The 8,992-nt window shown below is 49.2% G+C and overlaps 1 long non-coding RNA gene across 1 annotated transcript; it reads left to right on the top strand.

The window, feature by feature from the left end:
• Positions 1-5,524: 5,524 nt before the first annotated feature.
• LOC133914333 (uncharacterized) lies at positions 5,525-6,536 on the top strand. Its single transcript, XR_009909231.1, has 2 exons — positions 5,525-5,699; positions 5,785-6,536. It is a non-coding gene; the product is annotated as an uncharacterized LOC133914333 (long non-coding RNA).
• Positions 6,537-8,992: the final 2,456 nt, after the last annotated feature.

Genomic DNA, 8,992 nt, shown 5'->3' with positions numbered 1-8,992 from the left:
AGTAGGAAAATGGAAAACAGCCCTACCACTCACCTCCTCCCACGCAGGGAGACGTCAGATTCCTCCATCCCGTCCCCTAGATCGCGTGACCATCACCTCTCTCCATGAGCACGTGTTATCTCCCATCAGGGGGTGACTCCCCATTATGGAACGAGGTGCAATGCCCTATCAGTCTGACTGCGAGAGGTGCCCTAACCGGACAAGTTTTGACCGGTCCTAGCTAAAAAAATATGATGGCTTGACCAACCCTAAGGAGTTCCTGCAAATCTACACCACCATGGTGCAGGTCACCTGGGACCATAGGAAAGGCATGCCTTGACAGCCTGGTCCTGGCTTACGAACCTTCCCTGCAAGTCAGTTCACACCTGGGAGGATCCGTGCGACCAATTTGTCGCCAACTTCTAGGGGACCTATGGCGGACCTGGGGTCGAGGATGACCTGTACCAGGTCAGGAAGCGACAAGGTGAGTCGTTGTGAGACTTCATCCGGCACTTCACCGAGCGCTGAAACACCATTCCTAGGATCACGGGTGAATCCATGGTCATCGCCTTCAAGAGAGGGGTCAGAGACCAAAAGATGGTCGAGAAGTTGGCCACCAAGGTAATCCGAAGCACTACCATGCTCTTCGATCTTATTGACAAGTGCGCACAGGCCACCGAGGCCTTAGAGCGTCAGATTAATGCCAGGTCACAGTCGACCTCTAACCAGCCCGCCCCCTCCAAAGGCGTCGGCTGGAAGGAGAAGAGGAAGAACAAACGCAAGGAAGGACCATCCGATGTCATGGCAGTCGAGCAGACCACCCAACCGCGCTGGTGCTTCAAGAAAAAGGAGGAAAAGAAGGCCCATGGCTACTACCCGATCCACCGCAGTGATGCCCACCACCTGACCGAGCATAAAGTCATGCGGGGCATCATCGACAAGGAGCTTGGAGGGCGTAAAACTAGTCTCAACGAGGATGGTGAGGATGGGGCCGACCCGACCAGTCGGCACTAGGGTACTAGCAAGCCAATCACATGGTCCACCACATCTTTGACAACGCCACCACGTCGAATAGGGAATACAAGTCAGTGGTTCGGGAGGTGTGGGCGACCACGCCGGACCCAAGCCCACGTCTGAAGTGGCCAAAAGTGCCCCTTACCTTCTGTCAGGCTGACTAACCCACGAGTGTCAAGCGACCTGGTCGCTATCCTATTGTGGTCGAACCCACCGTATAGAACATCCGATTGGGTCGCGTGCTGGTCGACGGAGGGAGCTTCATCAACCTTCTTTGGAGTTACCCTAGGCTCCTCGACTAAGCCCTTAGGGCATGTTAAACCGCCTGTCACTTCCAGCTCATCGAGTAACTTCAGGACTAAAAAAGTCATGTTTGATGCAGCGAACTTCTAGACCACCTATAACGCGATCCTGTGGAGACCGACAATGGCTCAGTTCATGGTCGTCACCCACTATACGTACTAGATGATTAAAATCCATGGTCCGACCGGGGCCATCACCATCTTCGGCAACGCAAATATGGCTTTACACTGCGACAAGAGGAGCCTTGATATGGTCGAGCTGACTCTCAGGTCGTAGCCAAAGAATGCTACGCCTAGTGGCCACTCGGTGAAGGTCAACGTTGCCACTAGCCAAGACGAACAACTCAAAATAGTACACCTTGATGACTCCGACGCAACTAGGACGCTCTAGATAGGGGCCAGTCTGGCCTCTAAATAGGAACTCGCATTCATCACCTTCCTCTGGACGAATGAGAATGTCTTTTCATGGAGTCCATTTGATATGCTCGGAGTTCTCAGGTACATGATCGAGCACAAGTTGTCAATATGACCTGGCGTGCGACCAGTCAAGAAAAAAGTGTGTCGGTAAACAGCCGACCAAAAGGAAGCACTTCATGAAGAGATCGAAAAGCTCATGGAAGCAGGCTTTGTCCAAGAAATACAGTACCCAGAGTGGCTGGCTTTGTCCGAGAAATACAGTACCCAGAGTGGCTGGCTAACCCAGTCATGGTACAAAAATACAATGGTAAGTAGAGGATGTGCGTCGATTTCACTGATCTCAATAAGGCGTGCCCGAAAGATCTCTTCCATCTATCCTGGATCGACCAGCTTATTTACTCAACCGCCAGCAGCGATCTCCTAAGCTTCTTGGATGCCCGTTTGGGGTACCACCAGATTAACATGTATAGGAAAGATGAGGAGAAGACTGCTTTGGTAACACCCTTCGAGGCCTTTTGCTATGTAAAAATGTCTTTTGGTTAAATGCTTCTCTCTGAGATCACCCTTTAGTTGCCTTGAGTGGCCAACTACTCGAACGATGACCAGGTGGTGCAACACGAGGATGATGTAAACCTGATCGAAGAGTTCAGTGAGCGTGCTCTAATCCGAGCTGCCCGATATCAGTAAATCCTTAAACGCTATCACAACCGTAAGGTGAGGGAGCGGAGACTGGTCATAGGCAATTTCGTTCTTAGGCAAATCTAGAATAAGGCCAGTTGGAATAAACTCTCCCTGAGGTGGGAACGGCCCTACAAAGTAGTCGATGTCACCCGACCTGGTGCGGTCAAGCTAGCTATAGAGGACGACCGTGAATTACACAACTCTTGGAACATCGCCCTATTAAGCAAGTTCTACGTGTAGGGTTGCTCAAAGATGGGCTTGTTTCTCTATTTGCAGAACCTTTTGGATGAGCGTGGAATAAAATTTGTAAGTTTTTAAAACTCCAAAAGACTAGACTTTCTGTTTTGCAGGATGTCATGACCAACAACAAACCCTCGCCGGATTGACTCTTTGACCACTACGAGACCTGATGACCAGGAAGTTAAAATGACCAGTTGGCCGTGGACTCTGGCATGGCGTGGGATCGCTGCTCACGTAATGGCAAAGGTACTAACGGCCCAGGATAACGACCGCGAGGCCACAAATCCCCGCTCGGGTCGGGCGTTGGTCGCCACCGAGAGACCTGTCATGCCAAGGACTATCCTGCACTTTTCAAGAGCCTAACTGACGTGCATGGCAGAACAATCAGAGCCTACGTGCCGCGATAACACAGGGAAAACTCTCTGAACACTCCGAACAGAGGCTCAGCCAGACGATCTAATAACCAAAGGGCCCCTGTATAATCTTCCGGCCATCGGCAAGGCCATTAGAAGTGGTTGGAACATTTTTATTCATGGAAAGGATTGGTTACAGACAGGACGATTACATCTTGTCGGACTAACTATCCTATTACATGCATGTTCTTTCCCTCCTAACTCATGTGATCGATGCACAAAGTTGGTAGAAAGGTTCCGCCAGACTCTTGTAAGGCGTGAGGATCCACTAGCTCCAAGGGTTCAGAAGTATGTGGACCCCTACTTACCCTTAAACGAGTCAAGGAACCTCTTATACTCTTCCCTAGGGCAGCAGCTGGTCACCCTGAGAATCGAACAATGGCCTGCGTAGGGGCTAGGCAGGATGGCCAGCGTGGAACCTCTTATACTCTTCCCTAGACCCTGCTAGAGCTGCTGATCGACACCGGCGAACCCGATGGACCCTTTTTTTGCTCCTCCTCTGCCTTCTTCTCTTTGTTGATCTCCTTCTATAGAAGGTCCTAGTCGATCTCTGCCTCATCATCGAAGATGTCTATAACCTCCCCTGGGGTGACCGCTCGGACTAGTGATTGGACGAGAACAGCAGAGGGAGGCCCTCTCTGTAGTGAGGGAAGCATGAGGGTGGCCGGCTCCAACCATGCGAGCAGGTCCTTGAGATGTCTGCCCTCAGGGGCACCACCGCTAGCAAAGCTAGCGTCAAAGACAGCTCGAACCTTGCCAGATCCTCCAAACCCATCGACCTTCCTGACGAAGGATGGGAGGAGGACGCCATGATCTTCAGGGAGAGTTGTCTTTTTACTTTGCAAAAGGCATCAATGGGTGGCCAGCTGGATGAACCCTTGCTCTTATAGCCCAGCCAACCATTGATTCACGCCTAGGGTGAAAGGCAGAAACACCGTGAAAAATGTCCCCGCAATCATACCATTTACTACCCATGGGACTCATGGCCATGCCCTAGTCAAACCTATGCACGTGTGGCGGCGCCTGGGCACTAACACACTAGTATTTTATACACATTCCATTATAGACATGTCGCCCCGGAAGTACTAAGGAATCTTAACCGGTGCATCATCCGAACTACTCGAAGTCCAAAGGGACACGCATGAGGAACCGAAAGTCCCTTGGGTCCGAACAACATTCAATGTCTCTCTATTTCTCTCAGGATGCTTAACCTCCCCATGTGATGTGAAGTTCAGAGTCAAACTCTGAAAGCTAAACGGCGTCAGCGACCACTCTCTGGGTGGACTATGTTCCTTCGGGGTCCGAGTGGTGCGACCATACCTAACCACAGCCATAGGGGAGCTTCAGACTACTGTCGGGGTATTAAGTAAGGGACGCCCTAGCTAATAAGCCTCATGAGGGGTATGATGACTGATGGGGGATATTTTTTGAACCCTAGCCCATCGCACAACCAGGTCCAAGCTCACACGACTAGCGCATGGCTTGCGTGATCAGCCTCCTTGCGATATTATGAGATCCCGTGATCAGCCCATGCTAGATGTGAAGCCGGTCCTTACCTAACCCATATAATCGCATTTATTGCTATCTACTCAAGTGTTTTCCTTCCCCAGACACCCCATCTAGTGAATAAAGTCATGGCTGGCACGGTTGGGCACTGTCCCATCCTGTAGCATCAAATGCTACGGATGGTGCCTTGCGGGCCGATGCAGCACTGCACAGCTAACGAGACAGGGTCTGCATAACGGCTAGGTAAGTAGACGATTTTGCAGGTAAACTCGCGGAACGTAGGGATAGGACGGCTTGGTAGATGATCTTTACAGCGCATGGCGATGGGACAGACTAGGTGGCCAAGGAAGGTAGGTGTGAAGATGTTCCACGGTTGAAACATGCACTCATAGCTCTCAGGACAAGTTGAGCTCACCTGGTTCTCCAGATATGATCCAAGACTTAAATATCTAGCTAGGCATGAATCTGCTAATCGGGACCTATTTGTAAATTCTTCCTCTCCCTGGTATATATAAAAAAGGAGGACTCAGTCTGTAAAGATTAATCGATTTACAAACACTCATAACAAAATACATAAGATATAAACATGTTATTCTTTAGGTTATCTGCACGTGGATAACCTCAATGTTATTAAGTTCAACACACACCTCAACGAGTGCACACCTTTAGTGTTATTCCCATATCCTTCAACTGGTACATTCTAGAACCATTATCAGGAATTAATCCTCCACGACTATACAAGCGCCCCTCTAGCTGGCGACGACGTGTCTCCCACACGGCTTTCATCTCCGGTAGCGACGTCGTGTACGTGTGTGTGGCGACGGGGCGCGCGCGCGAGGGGCACGGCAGCGAGGGCTTTTGCGACCGTTATCTAAAGCGAGGGCGGAGGTGTGCGAGGACTCCGTCCCGGGCCTGCGCGTCGAGCACCTCGATATCTCTGACCTGCCGCTGCTCAGCACTGTCCTTGAGACCGATGGCCGCGCCGGCTTCCCGCCGCTGTCAAGGCCTTCCGCGCCAATGTCCGCCAGGCCAACTACTTCCTCTTTGGCGGCGATCAAGTCGGGGGCGGCGATCAAGCCCTGAACCCCACCAGGCCACCCGCCTCGATCGGCTGACCACTAGGCATGCAGGCAGGAGGACATGAAAGGTCAGTAAGACATGTCCCCTTCCTCCACCTTCTACTGCGTGACTGCTTCTCCTCACCGTTCTTGGTTTCTTTTCACGGACGCAAGGGCCAATATCAACAGCTGCCATCGGAAGGTCGAGAGCGGCGAGGGCGCGTGGTGCTCCGAGAAGGCCGACTCCAGGGACGTGGTCGACAGCGAGGACTGCAGCGTCGGGTGCAGCCTGCAGTTCGCGTATAAGTCCAAGAACGGCGAGAGGTCGTCGGAGTGGTTGGTACATGGTGGAGTTCCGCGACGACGATAGGGAAGATGGCCAGGGCTGTGGCGGCAAACAACCAGCAGTGCTTATTTGCAAGATCTACCAGAGACACCCCACACGCGTCGCGCCGATGGGCCCGCGTCCAAGTCATCGGCGGCGTCAGCTCATCCTGCGCCGGAGAACCACTGCGGGACAAACATTATGGCAGTGGCGGCGGTTCAGGAATTCCACTGCGCGCACTGGGTGCTGAGAGCTCTGATTCTTGGATAGGTGGTAGCGCTAGCAATGGATTTCTTGCCGTATGTGAGCGGCCCGCCCTCTGCTCCTGATCTGCCGTCAGCGTCGTCTTCTCTGCACGGTGGCCCGGACTTCACGGAGATTTTGATTGGTGCAGATTATGAGCGCTCCATGACTTGTCTGAATGTTTTGTTTCCGCTAATGAGTGACCATGACTGAGACCTTGGCATCTTTTGAAGTTCTTTGGCATCTTTGCTAGTTGCTCCGAATAGAAGTGTAATCATCTGGTAATGTTGCCCAGACTCCAGAGACTTGCTGAAAGTTCAAATTTTTATTGAGTCTGAATTTTGGGGCGTTTATGCGATCTCTTTGTGATATCTCTTTGTGTTAATGCAATCTATTTGTGATTTCTAGTGGTGCAAACATATGTATTTGCGGCAATTGAGCTAAGAACTGGCTCATGAACAATAAAAGAAGCCTTTTCGTCATCTTTTTAGTGTTCCCTTTGATGGTCCTTTTCTTTTTTTTTTAAGCAAATCGGCAGGTGCTCTGCCTATTCATCTAAGAAGGAAGAGTTCAAGAAGTACAAAATTAACAGTTTAAGATGCAAAGAAAACTATAAAGAAACAAATCTCCATGCTCTAAAACCAGGCAGCTCAAAATGGTCAGACCGGGGGCAAGCAAAATAGCGATAGAGGAAGAAGTCAACCGTCGGAACTATAGGAATCCAAAAAATCTTCTGTCCATGCCATCCGCCAAATATTGATTTCTTCCTTTGCTCTTGACGCCACCTTTAAGCAATTTTCTCCGTAACTTTCAAAAACACGTCGATTTTATTCTTTCCATATGTTCCACCATGCATATAGAACTGCCCCCAACGTTGCATTGCGCTCCGTCCTCGGCCTTGAAATCGCTGTCTCATGCAACCAGTTTTCAAGGGGGCCAAGAAAAGGTACAACAAGGTTATCTTCAAAAAGTTGCCAAAACAGAACCTGAGAAATGACCTGTTGGGCAAAGGGACAGTGTAGGAGAAGATGGTCTGCCGTTTCAAGTTGCTGGTGGCAAATGGCACAGACGACTCCGTGATCCATTTCTCTCAATTCCAAATTGTCCACAGTAAGTAACCTACCGTGCAAGGTCATCCACGTAAAGAATCACACCTTTGGCTCTACGTTCGCCTTCTAGAAAAACGTGTCATGGAAGGGTAGAGTGGCGTCCTGGAACTGTATCTCGTACGCGGACCTCGTCGAGTATGTACCGGTGGCAGTCCATTTCCAAGAGATCGTATCCTGCTGGCCGGGTATCAAGACAACTTGTTGTAGCAACATCAAAACGGCCAGAAACTCCCGCAGCTGCACCAAGTTCTCAATTTTCTTAAAAATGAAAACCCACCGCAAATTGTTTAGCTCCTGAGCAACTGTTCACGTTTTGAATTTGGCAATGCTGAAAAGATTGGGCGCAAAGGAAGCTAGGTTGCGCTGATTTAGCCACCGGTCCAGCCAAAACCTTGCTTTAGTTCCGTCGCCAATTTGGATGACTGTAGACGCAACAAACAAGTGATCTTCGGTTTCTTGATGGTCCTTTCCTATAAGTGATCCCTAGATAATCATGTGTCAGTTTCTGTAAGTAGGCCTAATCTAATTGTGTTATCAGCATGGAGTTTAGATGGCACACCATGGATGTAATTTGCATTGTGTTTTTCCTATGTACCCGGGAAAAGCTATTTTGGAATCCAAGCTTGTAAATGGATCTTCAAGCTCTCAAGTCTCAGCTCGTCAACTGAAGCCAGATGACAAATTAACATAAGTAAACCCTATTTTGCATGTGAACATTCGCAACATTAACACAATTCTATCTAATGACCACCCTCCAATATGATTTCAAAATATTCTTCTTTCATACCCAGCAACCAAAGCAGATTAATGCCAAACATAACAGCGGAAGGTCAATCTATCAGGTGACACTATAATTGTTTGTATTGGTGTAACGTAGCAACCTTTTATTTTAATTACTAATTTTATTAATGTCTTGATGACTGGTGTTGACAGCGAGAATCTAAGGTGCATCCACGTAATAAAAAACCAATATGGTTAGGACGAGGGTTGTGTAGACTGTTTCGGGAATTTAAACTTATAAAGTGAACTGTTTTTGTAGTCCAAGATTGAAAATCTGAAAAACTGAGACTTTCTCAATGTTTGGACGAGAGATAGGACGAGATTATAGCGCAGCGCCGACAGATTGGAGACGATAGGAGCATAACGGAGAGCATCGATCATCCTGTATCATACAAGTGGATCGTCTTGGCCGAGAAACACAAGCACACAGCAGGCTGCATTCATGCCGCTAGGAAATAAACCAAGAAATTTCACTCACATGCAAGCGTATGCAGATACATTATATTCGACTATTCCACCAACAAAATCCACCGTTTCCCTATCAACCACATCTAAACCGTGGCAAGAGATGGAAACCAACATCTGGACGCGTCCAAACGAGGAGGATTTTTCTTTATTTTACAGAAGGGCAAAATGATGATCAGTTGTACGCTTTTGACGATCCAAATCCGCACACTGCAGCGATGTACAAGATCCCATGTCTCAATTGACACATCCTGTTTCCTTCTATCCATCAGCTGGCTATAATCAGGCCGTCGTATTTTCATCAGAAGGCAGAACTTAGAGCACACGCGCTGCCTCACGTTTCATCTCTGCGGCTTCTCCACTTCCGCGGAAGTACATGTATACTTGCTGCGCATTGGGTCAAATAGTTCAGTGATCAAGAGATATGAAGACCATAACAATTTTTCCTAATTGAAAGGAC

This window comes from Phragmites australis, chromosome 4, assembly GCF_958298935.1.
Source record: "Phragmites australis chromosome 4, lpPhrAust1.1, whole genome shotgun sequence".
Classification (NCBI taxonomy): domain Eukaryota; kingdom Viridiplantae; phylum Streptophyta; class Magnoliopsida; order Poales; family Poaceae; genus Phragmites; species Phragmites australis.
This window is presented reverse-complemented; position numbering and strand designations above follow the sequence as displayed.